Consider the following 17,184-nt stretch of genomic DNA (forward strand, 5'->3'; position numbering starts at 1 on the left):
ATGTTACTTTATTTCATCTCTTTAAAGAAATATAACTAAATACATTAACCGTGTCAAAATCCAAACTGTGTCAAAATTATTACTAAATTTGAAAAAGGAAATGGGGAATACTGTTTCTTTGTTTCAACACTTCCCCAATTGTACCGTGATATCGCTGGCATCTTCGAGTAATACAAAAAAGGAAAAACTATAGATATACTGGAACATTATTACTTAGTAAACAACTATGTTCTAAATTTGTCAAGGAATCTGAATTTAGTTAATGTTGATTTCTATTTTGATAAGATGTAATACCCCAAGGGGCCGATGTCATTACCAGCCCAGTATCTAGTACTTCGGTACTGACATGAAAATATGAATATTATTTGATAAATATTTGCTGATAATAATTTTTCAATTTAGTTAGATATTGAGAATTACTAGAGCACGTGGGTACGTGACTAGATAACCGTACCTTTGTTTTATTTTTAGCCTGGATTTTTGTTATCCATATTGTCATCGATGTCATCGAAGAAAGGCGTACTTATTGCAAGAAGTCCAAAGTCCTTCTATTTAAAGCCTTCCAGGTTTTGTTGCTATAATTAACATTCTTAAAATTTAAATAGATAAACCAAAATTAATATCGATATTGAGGTTGAAGAAAACAGACTTGGTGAATAGTAGATAGTAATAGTTTAATATAGATGTAAATAGACACAACAGTAGTATACCCGTGTTCAAAAGTCATAAATCGATTGAAAAAAAAAAAAAATCCGGGTGACAAATCAAAACCGAGAGAGACACATCAACTATATGAGAGGAAAACAAAGTAGCAACAGGAACACCGAAGTGCAACAAAAACAAACGCCAACAGACATAGAAATGAAATATTTGATAATAACTGCAATATTTCTGACTTGGTACAGGACATTTTAAGAAAAAAAATGGTAGGTTAAACTTGGTTAAATGGACATAAGAAGATGTGGAATTAGTACCATTGAGCCAACTCTCAAGGCATAATTTGTAAAAGTTTTCCATTATAGGTCAAAGTACGGTCTTCAACATAGAGTCACAAAAATGACGTGTAAAACCATACAAACGGAAAACCAACGGTATAATCTACATCAACAACGAGAACTGAGAAACACAGAACATAAAGTAGCATGCAAAACCTCCCGTTTGAAACAATATTAAAAAATATCGCTAAATAACCTACTGGAAGAGTTATGGAATTTACAAAGCGTAAAAGGTAACTTCAACCGGAAATTACATGCGACATATACTGTTATGCTCACTTTTCTTTTACCTTTTTAAAGTAGATCGGGTGTCTTTTTGGACATCCTTTATGGAAATGTATCAAACACATTTTTTGCTTTAAATCTATTTGACCAAGTATTATTTAATGTAAAACAGAAACATCTGAAAGTTAAAATCAAAAGATGCAACTATCAAATATATAGTCTCATGGAATGTATTTAAAATCAAAAGTATTAATGAAAAGCAATTGTCACATTCAGTTTTAACAAAATATATCGTTGAATTATTTATCAATAATGAAAATTTAAACATACTTCGTTTCATACTGCAACTAGTTGTGTTTATTTCCTAAATATAGTAGCAAAGTTATATTTTGTACGATGTCAGTTTTATCATGAAACACTTTCTCCACAATAAGGGATCCATTAAGGGATGAAAATAAGTTTTACATTTGTGTTACGATTTGAAAAGCTATCAATTTATTAATTTAAGTTACAGTATAAAAACAATATTAGGTCAATGTAATAAAAATATAAACTTGTTTTGTACCCGACGCACAACTGGGGAAGGCTCGGTACAACCTCGCCCTTTCCCAGTTGTTCAGTCTCATACAAAATAATTTATATTTTCCTGACATTGACCTTATATTGTATATTTTTATAACCCATGTAAAATAACTATGAATTTACTACTTTGAATGTTTTTCAACGGAACACTAGATAACCCCATTTCTCAAAATCGAATTTTAAGTATATTTATTGTATGTTTGTTTACAGAAAAACGTTATATATTTAGACACAATTACTACTTGAACTACAAAAACTATGACTAACAAAATGTACACCTTGATCAAGCTTAAACTTTAAAATGTCAAGTAACCATAAATAATTACAGTTTCCTTGTGACGTTATGTTTCCTCCCAAAGACAGAAAATAAAACGTCGATTAGTAAATACAATAAAATCATTGTGGTATCAAACAAAACAATAAAAAAAAAGTTCTATCCTATCACAACACAAATTTACAATTTGCCTATATAAGATGACGAGGAGAGAAATGTACAAACATTAAAATAAAACACAGAACAAATAAATATGATCTTAGACATACACAATCTTTAACCATCCTTTTTATTTCTAATATATCAGAAACATTATCGCATGTACATATGTATCACCTCTTTAAACTTTCTGAATTTGCTAGAGGAGATACCTTATGCAATTCTTTTTGCAATTCACTAAATAAAGAACTAGGACTAGTAACCACTAGAACTAGTAACCCTGATAAGCTGCCCTCTGAAGAGAGTTTTCAAACTTTAGTTATTTGTGTAAATCTTATTTCTAATGTATATGCTCTGCTTAATGGAATACTTTGATAAATATATCATAAATATACTAACAAGAAACAGGAATATATATATTTTTAAAGTTTTAATAGAAATTTGTCACCTATTTGATTAGTTTTTTTTTATGTGACGTCACTCTAAATTTTGTTTTAAAAGTTAAGAATAAGTATATGAATACCATTTACCAAATATTTATGAAAGAATAATATTTGTTATGACATTTTTTGTCAAATTATGCATAAATAGTTATCACAGGTACCAGGCTAATAAGTTAATACACCAGACGAGCGTTTCGTCTACATAAGACTTATTAGTCACTCTCAGATCAAATTAGTTTTAAAGCCAAACAAATGCAAAGTTAAAGAGCATAGAGGACCAAACATTCCATAAAATGAGGTTTTAATGAAATTTAACTATATGTTTAAAATCAAATATACATCACTATTGACCCAACTTCTTTAATCCAAAGTATTGGAAGTTTTTAACATATTTTTTTTTAATTTTCACAACATATCGCATTATAAAATTTTTAAACATGAAGGGCCAAAACTATGAGGTAGTGAACCAACTCGCTTTTGATGTGTTTTGTTTTTTGAATTTGCCATGTGATTATGGACTTTTTGATTAGATTTTCCTCTAGGTTCAGTAATTTTGTGATTTTATTTTTAATCTCATATATCAGCAATTAGACAATATGTTCTACAGTATGCAGGGAATAAGTACTTTTAGCCTTTTGTTCTCATTATATCACGAATGACGAGGAAAAGCTTACAAGAAATCTGTAGACTCTTTTTTTAATTCAGGAATGAACATCGTTGACATTCATATACAACATATACAACATTTTAAAAACATTTCACTCTTAACAACAATCATAAAACACTATTTCTCGTAACAAACATAAACTGTAAGAACTGGCCAAAGGAATATGTGCTGTGCGCACGGTATTACTCTAAATACTTTCAAATCTATGTAGCTGTAATCATGTCAATGTAGAAGATTGTAGTTTTTCATAATTGTATTTTACCTATTGCTGTTACACAAACCACAAATAAACCAGTTGTTCTATTAATTGATTGATAGTTGTAAAACGTCATTTTAGGTATTTAATACTATTTCGTGGAATTCAGTTTTTGAAAACGATTAGGTGCAATGATTGTGTTATAAAGCTATGCCGTTGAAAGTTTTGCAGAAGTGCAACGGATGTAACGCTGTTCAAAGTGCGATGGTCTACGCAAAAATACATTTCAAACGCTTTTCATGTCGATGCATAATTCAATGTGTATGTTCAAGCAGTGTTTAAGGTTTTTACATTGGTAAGGGGCTTATAAAAATTTCAGATTACGGAAGACGGAATGGATAGGGGAAAGTTAAACTTCACCAACGATTTTGCCTCGAAATCTTTAATTTCTGAATAAGTATGTAAATGTTACTGAGGGGAACCATTGACGATAATGAATGTAGTTTATGTACTAGCTTTCAAAACATCTACTTCTCAGATTTTCAGATATCAATCATGCGTCAAATTAACCATTATAACAAACCTAATTCCACTATTAATCTTTTATTGGCTAAAAGCAAGAGGGAACCTTTTGATAAAATACTCTTTTTACTGCGAGAATTCGAGAAATATAATAAGATGTCCCTGTAAAGTTTGACAATTATTTTGCTAGGCAACGTCAATAACCTTGGTTTATAAGGTTTTATATTTTGTTTAGTTAACATTATTCAATTTATTTTCTGCAAACACAAGGAGTAGTTTATTATCTTCAGTAAATACTTCGAAATTGGAGAAAGATGTCATAAATAAAACAATTGTTGACTTACAAGGATATATCAGCCAATAGGACATTCTCGGTAAAAAAGTTTAAAAAAATGTTAAATCATTTATAAACCTTACTAACAATCAATGATTGTAAAATATCACTAATAATATGAATATTTAAAAAAGACGTTTTGTAAAAGCCTATTTTGAAACAAATTCTGTTATATTCATACAACGATCAAGTCTCAAATACATCTTAATTAGAAATGAGGGTCCTGGTTTTATTTAATCATTTTAAGGAATAATTTGTCCATTGGTAACTTTTTCTTTGAGATAGGAACGGTTTCACTAACGATACAAATGAAAATTCATGGCAAAAATCCATTGAATATCATTTTTAATAACATACGAAATTTCTAGATAGAAGTCAGAAAAAAATAGAGAATTTAATGTATCTAATGAAACCCTTATATCAAGTTTATTAGGATTGATGCAGTCGCTTTCGTCATGAAGATTTAATTATTTAGTGAAAGGACAATATCTATATAACAGGAATTGAAACAAAAATATAATGCAAGCTGTGAAATTCTTTCATGAAATTGATTGCATGATTTCTGCTTTCTGAAATAAAAAAAAAAAAAATACACGCAGAAAAGTTCAATTGATTGTCATAGCAATGTCAATTGACTTTTCAAAACCACAACTATTTATCATCAAATGCACAGTTGACATGTCGTAACTAAGGAGTAACCGCCATATAGACTAAACGTTGGATTAATGCAATAAAATTTTACATGACAACATACATAGACAAACACATCAATTAAGGTAGAGGGTGTCTTCCTCCATCTTGGATTTTGAAATACCAGAAAACATCGGTCTAGATATTTGATTAAATGTGCAATTTTTGAGAGTAGTAAGTACAAAAAAAATGTAATTCATGTGTAAGAATTTTATTCCAATATAGAAAATGAGATGTTTTATCATATTTATGGTTGTATTTTACAAAAAAACAGAAACTGTTGTTCAATTCAATTTATTCAAATTTGCCACATAAGGGGAGGCAACTCAAATGATAGGGCAGATAATTCAGATAAAGGTACTTTTACAATAGAATGTGTAAGGAATTTCTCAATTTTATTATGTAGCAAGAAACGGGTCCGGTGACTTTACTTTTTCTTTTTGTTATCTAAAAGCATACATTTAAAGCTATCTTTTCATATTTTATCTCAAAATTCTAGATCTATTGTGCAGTTTCGTATTATGGCAGAAAATTGGGTTTTTCCATGCATAATCTATTATACAAAATCTGTCAATTTTGAACAACTTGTAGCATGAAAATATGCACCGTGACCCATTCCTGTTATTATCTTTTTTTTTAAAAAGCATGATATAAACTACATTTTGACAAATTATTAAAATATTCTATGGGTTAAAATTTAGACACCTCATCTACCTTAAATGAGATTTTGAAGCGAAAAAGTACGAGAATAATTTCAGCTACTGATTTCATTCGTATGACGTTATGTTTTCTTATAACGCTTATGCGCCAAGCTCATTTATTACATTTGGCGGATTAATTCCTTAAGTAATCCTATACAATTACAAAGATTTAATATGCTTTTCATATGAGTAGAAAACATATTTACGTTTTTTCCCGATTATAAATATAATAATAGTGAAGTATTCAACTGCATGTGTTGTTACTCTGTTTTTGTTTTTGATTGGACCGATTTCGTGTCATGAATTTTTGATTATACCCCTCTTTTAAAACGGGCAAAATATGTACGTTACCTATTGTACACACACTGATATATAGAACCTTTTAGTATAAAGTAGTAAATATCTATGTTTGGGTACATCTTAAACATTAGATAAAATAAGTGTAGGCCCATAATCGTTATCAACAATATGATAAACATTTGATAACTAGTTATATGTCTAATAGTCTGCAAGGCCAAGAGGACAACATAGAGAAAGTATATAAAAAACAACAACAAAAAAACCAAGCGTAAATCATATCACAGAATAAACATATAAAAAAGTAACCAAATTACTGAACTCCAAAGCAAATTCTATCAGATGACTTAAAAAAACCCTCAAACGTTATCAAGCAATGGAACAAGTTGAAAAACAACTGTCTTATTTCTGACCTGGAACAGGCATTTTGAAATATAAGGAAAAATGGTTTTATAGCTAGATGAACCCCCACTTATAAAACAACTGATTTGTTTGTTTTGAAAAAATGGGTGAGCAACACAACAATAGACGAAAAATTTAAACAACACATAAATGTGCCTACTACTTCATTAGAAAACAAAGACTGATTAACAGGCTTCCCAACAAAACACATCATTGATCACGGGTTCACTGAACGGGCAAGAAGATCACGTTGTCTTCTGTAATAGATATTCTCCCTAATGTCATTTCTAGATTTTAATCAAGATCTAAATTGCGAATACGATGAATCTGATGTGAAATCTTTCACGCGAACTTTTCCCCAAAAAGCTTAGTTGATATTAAGTTGTTTGAACGTTGTTTAGAAATACGTGAATAGAATATGCGATTTTCACGTGAAATTCATGTCATGTAACTATTACATAAAGTTCATGTGAATTTATGTGACAGACATAAGTTCACGCGAGTTTCAAGTATAAGCTCGTTTATGGTGCAAAGCACGTGCTTTTTATATTTGGTAGACCAAATATCAATCAACATGAGATGAAATTTGCATGTGTAATGAAGCAAAGCAAACTGATACATATTAGTGGAACATTTTTATTCATGTAACTACCACTCATATACAAAAATCATATATGCGTATTCCGTCAAACACATGATTTGTGAAGTACTCCTCAATAACCTTTAGAGGACAAGTTATCCAGACCTGTTATATTTATTGTTTTTAATTTACTTTATTTCAATCATTTATTTAAAGATTGTCGATTGTAAGCCAATTTTTTGAATTAAAGTTGATTTTTCTCTTACTTTAGACAGGATGTTAAATTCACTTAAACACGATAAAACACAAGCCTAGACGTTTAAGGTGTTTAACAACGAGTTTTCTTTTGATAAGCATAAGGAAGGATTTAGAAGTTGACATTTTGCCACAATCGTCAACGAATAGTTAAATCGTATTTAAATGAAAATAATATCTAAAGACCGCTAGTTTCAACACTTCAAAACGTATAATAAAACTGTCAAACACTGCATTGCATTGTCATTTACCAATCAAATATTTCTCTCGTAAAAGAACATTTTCTGGTCAATCATGCTCTTCCATTAAACAGTAATAATAGTTCTTCTCGAATCTATCTTTATTTAACAGAGAGTATGGAACAAGGAATATATTTACTTCTTAGTTGTGTTTACGGTAGGTAAAATAGTCATTTATACAAACAAACAAAAATATATGATGTGTTTTTTCTGTGTAATTAAAAAAACCAATTTCTAATCACACAGAGAAAAAAAACACCAGAAAAATCAGTTGGCAATAAAACGATGTTACCTAAACGTGATAGGAAGAGCATGTATTTTTTTTGTATGAAATGTTATCATGATAATTGTAATATGATGTTACCATGTATTATTGATTCATAATATCAGATTACTTTCATGTATTATTATTTGAAAAACGATTAGGAAACAATATATGCGATGATCTTACTCTTCTCTTTGGTACGTTTAAAATTGTGTAAGATACTATGTTTTTGATAGCAAGTAATCTGCATAATATAGAGAGGTAATTATTCAGAATGAAATTGAAAGACAAAATTGTAGACATGCCCAATGTCAAATAAATAAAAAAAAATCATCTCAGATTATTTTCATACATGAGAAAACTACTGCCTAGTTGTCAAATTTGAAAACTGTGTAAATATTTGGAAAGTCATAAGCTTATTTAAATAACACTGCATTCCCCTCTCTATCTAAACATAATAATTAAACACACGCTATCTACTATAAATGCATTTTTTATTTTTGTTTGTATTTTCTTGTAAGTCGACAAATAATACTTAAATCATAAAGACAGATAAAATAGCTTTCATTAAGGCCCTATGCGTATACAAATCATATTTCTTTAAATGAATTGTTGCCATAATTAAAAGTTTTTACTTGGTGAAATGCCCAGATACAAAAGCACTGCCATATTTAAGCGAGCATACTGGTGAAACCAATCAAGTATATATAAAAAAGAAGATGTGGTAAAATTGCCAATGAGACAACTCTTCACAAGAGGCCAAAATGACACAGAAATTAACAACTATAGGTCACCATACGGCCTTCAACAATGAACAAAACCCATACCGTACAGTCAGCTATAGGCTATAAAAGGCCTCGAAATGATAATGTAAAACAATTCAAGCGAGAAAAACTCACGAACTTATTTATATAAAAAATTGAACGCAAAACAAATATGCAACAAATAAACAAACGACAACCACTTTATTACAGGCTCCTGACTTTGGACAGGCACATACATACATAATGTGGCGGAGTTAAACATGTTAGGGATCCCAACCCTTCCCTAACCCGGGACAGTGGTATAACTGTACAACATAAGGACTGTTCCATATATAAGACATGGTGAAATAAACCAAAGTAATACTTCAACTGAAAAGTGACCCAGACAGAAGCCAAAAATTAATTGATCACATATCCGAAAATGTCACCATAAAAGGATGATAGGCGTTTAAAAGAATGTTAGGCGTTGTGATCGCAAACAAACTTGTTTTATATATTGATATGTTAACAGACGTTTAATATTATAAGAGTATCTCATTGTGTATCCATACTTGTCTACTTGGTTGTTTTGCTCATACGGAGCATAACTTGTACATGTCGTACAAACCATTTTCAAAGATAAAACAAAAACGGACCTTAACAAGTTCTTTAATTTCCCTTACTGTTATGTTAAAGTTCAGTCACTAAATATCCTACATTACACTGAGTTTTTGTATCCCTATATCCAAGTAAAATTGAGACTAAGGATACAACCGACACTAACTAAAAAGTCTACTTCATATTTTGATCTTTTTGTTGATATTTACAAAGACATCTTCAAACTAGCAAATATGAAATTGAGAATGGAAATGAAGAATGTGTCGAGGAAACAACAACCCGACCAAAGAACTGACGACAGTTTGAATATGTTCATTGTATTGATGTATTCTTGTTCCATTTCATATGATCCGACCGTATGTATACATGTTATAAGATCGAACGATCAGGAACAAGAACTGTTTATAAACCCCAAAATGTATTTAGATTTATCAAAAACAGATTTAAATATCGAGATAAATTTCGATAAAGAAAAAAGAGGGTTCAATGACCGACGTTCCTGTGAGCTAAGCCATTGACTTCTTGTTTTAGATTACGTTTTGATATTTCTTGAAGCTATTTTCCTAAGTCGACATATGGCACTTTGTGATGACAAGTCAATAATGACCATGCAAAATGACTCTACTCTATTTCTTTGATGTAGATAAAACTCACGTTGTTTCACTAATCATTAGCAATGCTTATCATATGATTAAATAAATCAAAATTTCATTTTTATCAAACTCTTACTTTTCAACGTTCAACATAGCAACAACACGGACCATACGCTTACATTTGGACTATATGATTATATAAAGATTAATATATGGCCTTTTCCTATCGGCCCGGGTATCATCCCCATATCAGTCCGGGCCGATATGGAAAAGACCATGTATTAATCGCTTTATCATATACTTCCGACAATTGTTTTATGCACGGCAAATTAACAAATAAAATAACTAGAACAGTCAAAAAGTTTATATAAAAGTTAGATTATGAATCCAACAAAGTACACTCTAATTGCCAAACAATCACTACCTCCATATTTATTTATGTTACTACTTCGAATTACTTTAGAGGCATTTTGAAACATTGAAAAATTGGAAGAGTTTTATGATCATTATTACTCCATGTCAATATTGTCAATGGCATTTGTTAGCAAGTACTAAACTATCCCCACAAAAGTTCACGTATATTTTGACGTCGTCATAAAAAATGTCTGACGTCACAACAGAAAAGCAAGCAACCGATACCGGAAATACCGGAAGTAACTTGCACGAGAGGCACTATTATGGGTTTTGTGCACGAGATGACCCTGATATGGGTTATCAGGCCGGGTGGGAAATTATGGCTTGTGTACTTCCGCTCATTACACATATTCAAAAGCTATCATATCAATGCTAAGTATATGATAAATACGTTCATCATATACTTAGACTAAATAACATATGATTTTTACTGTATGATAATAGCATTAAATTAACGTAAATTCCATATTTTTCGAATTGGTGCTTAGCGGGCTGATATGAAAAGTTTATCACATGCCTTTCCGTAACGTTATCGCATGGCATTCCGATGATACTCGGCAAATTCCGGAAAATACACCTCAATGCTACGATTTCTATGAAAAGCATTACAAAGTAGTGTACAAAACAATTATTTTAATACTGGAAAATATATTGTGTAAAAATAATAATAATAATAAAAAAAACACAAACAAATTAATAAATAAATGCATTTTTAAAAGTTTCAAACATAATTTAGAAAATTACATTAAAAAAGTTGACTTTTCCAAACAGTGTTCATTATGTATATTTTTGTCGATTCGTCCATACTAAAATATGTTTCTTCTCTGTTGAGGCATATTATAGAAAGATTTCATATCGAATGGACTAAGTTTGGGGTCCGACGTCCTTGAACTTTTCACTCTTGGAAATTCTATTTGGGAACCACGTTAAGGGATCAATGTATGAATCTGTTATTTTTCTCCCTTGTTGAAGCATATGATAAAAAAATCATAACATGTCATTTTTCATATCGCATATATTATCAGCCCTCGGTCAATATCAGCCCTCGAGCCATGTGGCTCTTGGGTTGACATTGAACCTAGAGCTGATAATACATGCTATATGAAAAATGCTATGCAATAATCTGATAATATAGTAATGAAAATACTTATTTTATACAAATGCTGATATTGTTTGTTACTTTTATATTTATAACGTCTGGGTAGTAGTCAACGATCGTTAATTTGAACTGTATTTATCTTTAAATTAATATAGCCTGTTGATTTATGTTATAATGCGAAAACATTTTGAATTGAAGATGTTTAAAATTGAACAAACATTATTTTTTAAAATTGTTGTTTTCAGTAATTCATGGCCAGGACCCTTGTTTAAGTCAAAATATAATAAATGACACAACACGTTTAGTTAACCGCACACTGGGATCATCAGAACCTGAACAATGTGACCGACTGATAAAAGAAGACTGGTATAGATTTCAATACGACAGTAACATACCTACAGAATGCCCACCAGTACTTCAATGCAGTTCAACAGGACCGATATGGATAAATGGTAAAATTAAACATATCTTTAAAACGCAAACGCCTTGTACAATTTACTCGTTAGTACTGCTTCGGGAGATATATTTTTAAGAGTCAGCATTTCCGAAACTATTCTAATTCAAACAAAAGTCAAATTTCACTGAACAGATGTAATTATTTTTTTATTTATTGATAAAGATATCAATAGTACTGCCAGGTGGTCTGTCTAAACGTTTTGTTTTTTTCAAAGAGTATATGAATTTATGTATTCTATGTTGGTTTTTATATACAAAAAAGAGAGAAAAATAGGCAAAGTGTGCAAACATTAGAGAATAGTGTGAATTTTTTTTAGAAACAATTGCATAAAACCATTAACGAATAGCGACATAATAACCCTTACACGACCTTTTCCTCTGTGTCTTAACTATCCGGCTAAGCATATTCGAACTTACAAATATCTAATATCCGATGCGGTAACGGATCATCAACAGACAGTATGATTTATTTTTATTTATATGTTATTTTTTTTATATTGAAGAATGGAAATACATAAATAACTTTTTTCAATTTTAAGATATTCATTTTCTGCAATAGTTTTAGATGAAGGAAGAAATAATTTTAATGACGATTGGAGTAAACCACCATGCCTCGATTTATTTCTCGTTAAATAAAGAGGTGCAATATATAACAGTGACATTCAAACTCATAAATAGAAAATAAATTGACAACGCCTTGGTTAAAAAGATAAAGATAAACAGATAAACAATAATACACGAAACACAACATATAAAATTAAAACTCAGCAACACGAACCCCACCAAAACTAGGGGTGATTTCATGTGCGCCAGAAGGATAAACAGATCCTGCTCCACATGTGTCCCCCGTCGTGTTGCTCATGTTAGAACAAATGCGGTAAATTACAAGTTCGTTTAATTGTGTTCATTATAAAATATATAAACATGGATATAACAAGACTAGTTACATTCAGCATCTCGATGTTTGTATTAATTTTCATGGAACGAAACAAATGTTTTACTGGAGAAATACAAAGAAAGGAAGGCTATAACGCAATTTGAGGTTAAGCTCTCTGTATGTTTTTTGTTAGGAAAAAAATAATCTGATCCCTTCATATTTATTGTGAAAAAGAGCATGTGTCAAATGTAGATGCATGAATTTTCATGCAATACAATTCATTAAAAAAATCATGCGTTAAAATCTTTTTAGCCCTACTATCTAACAATTATACCTAGTATAAATTAATAAAATAATATCAGTTCCTTCAAAAATTGATTACTGATTATCTCATTAATTTTAATAGTTTTGAAAATGAACGTTTTTATTTTATCTCTCCATTATGTAGTGATTATTAGACTTTGTTCTTCATTTGTGGGAAGTTAGTCAAATTCAAAATTGTCAATATACAACTTACAAGGGCGGAAATAAAGGTATTTTATGGAAAACAAAAATCCTATAAGAATTGTAAAAAACATGATATAAAATACTTTTTTCGTCAGTAATGGGTGTACGCACTTTTCGCTCCTGGATCCGCTACTTATAAATAATATAAGATATAACTATATCGTAAACCATGTTGACATTTTATGAAAATATAAAAAAAACCCAGACACATCTGCAATATTACGCAAACTTCTGGATTTCAAGTTTTGTATATCTGTCCGTCTGTCATTAAACTTCGGTTGTGATTTATTTAACAAAAGATCCATAAATGCAAGGCAAAATCATTATATTAAATATGCATACGAATAAGGGAATACGGGAAGTGTAATTATACACAAATTAAGAATGGTTTGGGTATCAGAAAAGTATGTGATTTAGCAAGAAAATATAAATGGTATAGACATATTTTAATTGAAAGGCCAAATTAAAAAAATAAAATTATTAAGCAGTCTAAAACCAAAAAAATGACATACAACTTTAGAAATGTCAAGTCAAATAACAAAATAATCTTTCTGCTTTAAAATGAATTATAAAGAAAGAATATTTTTTTTTAAATTTTGATGTAAGCAATCTTTCTTTAAAATCTCAGAATATAATAAAGATTTGGATAAAAGGTCATGGAATTTTCATTTCAATTTAGTGAGGTAACTTTAAGATGTGTTGGTAGAAATTTAAATGGAGAGAACACAATTTAAAACATCTTAATTGCATAAAGTTATTGCAAAAGTGTAGTTTGTTTGGATCTAACCAACCTTACACAATGTTCGAACGAGTGCTGACTTTGGAAGTATATTTATATTCGACAATACCTATTAGCAGTTTTGAATTTTTATATTCTTTGTTTTATCTTCAATTTACTCAATTTTCTTTGTAATAAATATGTATATATACATAAAGTGTTATGTATTACATTTTTGATGCCCTACATAGCTTGATGTTCGGTTTAAATCAAGGCGCGAAATTTGACCTATACTAGTTTACTTTTACAAATTGTGACTTGGATGGAGAGATGACTCATTGGCACTCAAACCACATCTTCTTATATCTATTATCCTGCTCATTATTAGTCAATGATATGTTCTAAATAGTCAAGAATTTTACTTTGAAATGATTAAAAACGGGAAAACATTTTATTATATACACGCTCCTCCATTAATAACTACTGCTTCCTTTGAAACTGAAAGAAATAAAACAAAACAAATGTTTCCGTTATAACGCATTTATATTTGTGTTATTTCACTAATATATTTTTATTAACTTGTGGTTTTCAAACCAAAAGAAAACGGGTCCTTTAAAAAACAAAATCGGGTTCTCGTTTAATAAAAAAACCTTGATAAAACCGGGTCCTTCCAATTTGACATGATCCATTTCTTTGTTCTTTGCAACTTAATACAAATAATTTGATACTCAAAGTGACTAGTCTTGCAATCTCAATGTTTATGTGTTTGTACTTTTTTTCCCGTACAATGTGTTTAATTAAACATATTCTGGGCAAGGTTCACACAAATAATCATTTTGACGTGCGTTTTTAATTATTTCGCCGTTTACCTACGTTGTAGAAAATATTACATCTCACAAGAGAAAACAGTTATATGTGTCTTTCTATTCTTCAATATCATAAAAATAACAACTAAATAAACAGAAGTCATACATCTGCTTTGTCTGTAGAAGGTCCGTCATCGTTCCGAATGTTAATGACTATTGAGTCCAAACATTTGTTTTCGGATTAGTTTAGACAAAGTGTATTTATTATATGTATGTTGAATTATGCATGATTAGAAATTATCATTTTATTATAAGACGGGATTGTATTGACAATATAGCAAATCAACGACGTACAAAAATGTAGTTGTAAGTCTCATACACATAATCTGTTGATATCAATTATCTGTATTCATATAAATTTTTGCTACAAATTTTTGAAGAATAAAAATCCTTTCATTTTATCTGAATTCTGTTTTAGGGAAATTACCTGTTGCTAACAATGAGGTAACATTGGCAGTTTGTCAAGTTGGATTTATTGGATGTTGTGTATTGACCTGGCAAATTCGAGTGAGACATTGTGGGTCATTCAATGTGTTTCGGCTCATACCAATACCAGCATGTCCAGGACGATACTGTATAGGTAATGTCTTTGCAGATGACAGACGACCGTTACTGTAAACACAATCTCTTTTCAAAACAAGATCTAATTCAATATGAATTATTGATTAAGCTTGTTTCATTTTTACAAATAAATGTAGGGTTAATTTCAACTGTATTTATGCAGAGGGTAGGCGTATTTACACTTGGCCACTACAAGGAATTGATAGGAAGATCTTAATACATATTTGAAGATTAAAATGGTTTTATTAGAACAAAATGTTTAAAATTATAATAATACACTGTTGTTAATAACAATTTCTTTATTATAATGTTGCATCGGAAGACGTCTAACTTCAGAAAGTTAAAAAATCACTTGCAGATTAAACCTTACATAAATTCTGTTTGGAATAATGTTGATATTGAATTTCATATCTGAAAAAATTTCCCGTATTTAATCATAATTTAACACAATGGTTTTGAAACACAGAAGTCATTATCAGACTCCCTTTGTATATATTAATATATATATATGCAAGTCAAAATTGAAAACTACGTTCAAACCTATGATTGCGTTGGATAAATATCTTTTACGTGTGCATGTAAAACAAATGTCGTTGTTGAAGGGTCTAAAAACAGCACAAACAACATTTTCCAAAAGACCAAAAAAGTGAAAAAGTATATTTTAACAAAACGCATTTGGCTAACAGGTCGAACAACTGATGTTCTTAAACCCTGCTGACTGCCGTTGACGATTGCCAAAAAAATTGATCACAAGATGTAACAAAATTGATCTTAATATTTATTTAAAACTAAACAGAAACCAATTAACTTGAGGCAAAGATGTTATACCACAAACATGAGCTGCAAAAATTTGAACGCCAGATCCGGATTTCGACACTAAATGTCTCGTCAGTGTTGTTTGGAAGCGAAACGGTATTTGGAAGGCCATATAATTTACCTCAATTTAGGATAGACTCTTGAATTTAAAGATATATACGTAACGATGTTAATTATCACATGTAACAGTGGGTTTTATTATCATTGTATAATCAGCTTACTTATTCTCATTAACCGTTATAAAGTAATTCATTCCAATCTATTCGTATTGTCTTCCATAAGATTGTACGTGTGAAAAGTCAAACTAATCATGTAAATAAGCTGGTGCCTCGTTGCTGTGTTTATAAAGGTGCCTCGGTTGAATTCATCTCTGGTTGACCTTAGCTCCGGGCTCCGGTCTCCGGGCTCCTGTAATTTAGCTCCTATTGATTATTTCTTTGTTCAGAGTCATGTAACCATATTGTAAACATTGATACAATAGTTTAAATAAATTTTACAGAAGAAACGCCAGCCACTTGTCAGCCTGGGTGGGGATCAGAAACCGGTTTTGAACCTTGTAAACGTAAGTAGCAGATTTGTAATGGATACAAATCTTTGTTAAGAATGGTAACCGATTTGTTTATACAGTATACATTGCTTCATTATTATACCGATATGGTTTATGAATTCTATTTGTGGGAATCAAATTACGTATGTATCACGTGTGTAACGTTTTGAATGTTAAAACTTCTATAGCTTTATCAGTCTGTTAAATCATGTCAAGTCAAAATATTTAATTTAATCAGGTAATGAAAATATCTTTATCTATGTTGATTATACACATGTTGGCGTTATAATTTATGTAAAAGACTGATGTTATAAAATAATGCATCAACTTCTTAAGCTTCTGCATGTGCCTGCCTGTCATACGATTTTGTACATTTTCAGATAAAACATGCTATGTTATAATGTTGTTGAGTTTTACATCGTTTTGTTATTACATTGTTGAGATATAACATGGTTGAACTATTCAATTGTTGAGTTATTACATTGTTATGCTCATCATATCTACCAGGATTAAAATGTTGTACGCGGAACTCGCGTGTCTTTT

The 17,184-nt window shown here is 30.2% G+C and overlaps 1 long non-coding RNA gene across 1 annotated transcript; it reads left to right on the forward strand.

Annotated features, from left to right (window-relative positions):
• Positions 1-11,538: 11,538 nt before the first annotated feature.
• LOC143051357 (uncharacterized) lies at positions 11,539-16,896 on the forward strand. Its single transcript, XR_012970722.1, has 3 exons — positions 11,539-11,745; positions 15,136-15,297; positions 16,594-16,896. It is a non-coding gene; the product is annotated as an uncharacterized LOC143051357 (long non-coding RNA).
• The last annotated feature ends 288 nt before the right edge of the window (positions 16,897-17,184 follow it).

The sequence above is a fragment of the Mytilus galloprovincialis genome, chromosome 11 (genome assembly GCF_965363235.1).
Source record: "Mytilus galloprovincialis chromosome 11, xbMytGall1.hap1.1, whole genome shotgun sequence".
NCBI classification, from domain to species: domain Eukaryota; kingdom Metazoa; phylum Mollusca; class Bivalvia; order Mytilida; family Mytilidae; genus Mytilus; species Mytilus galloprovincialis.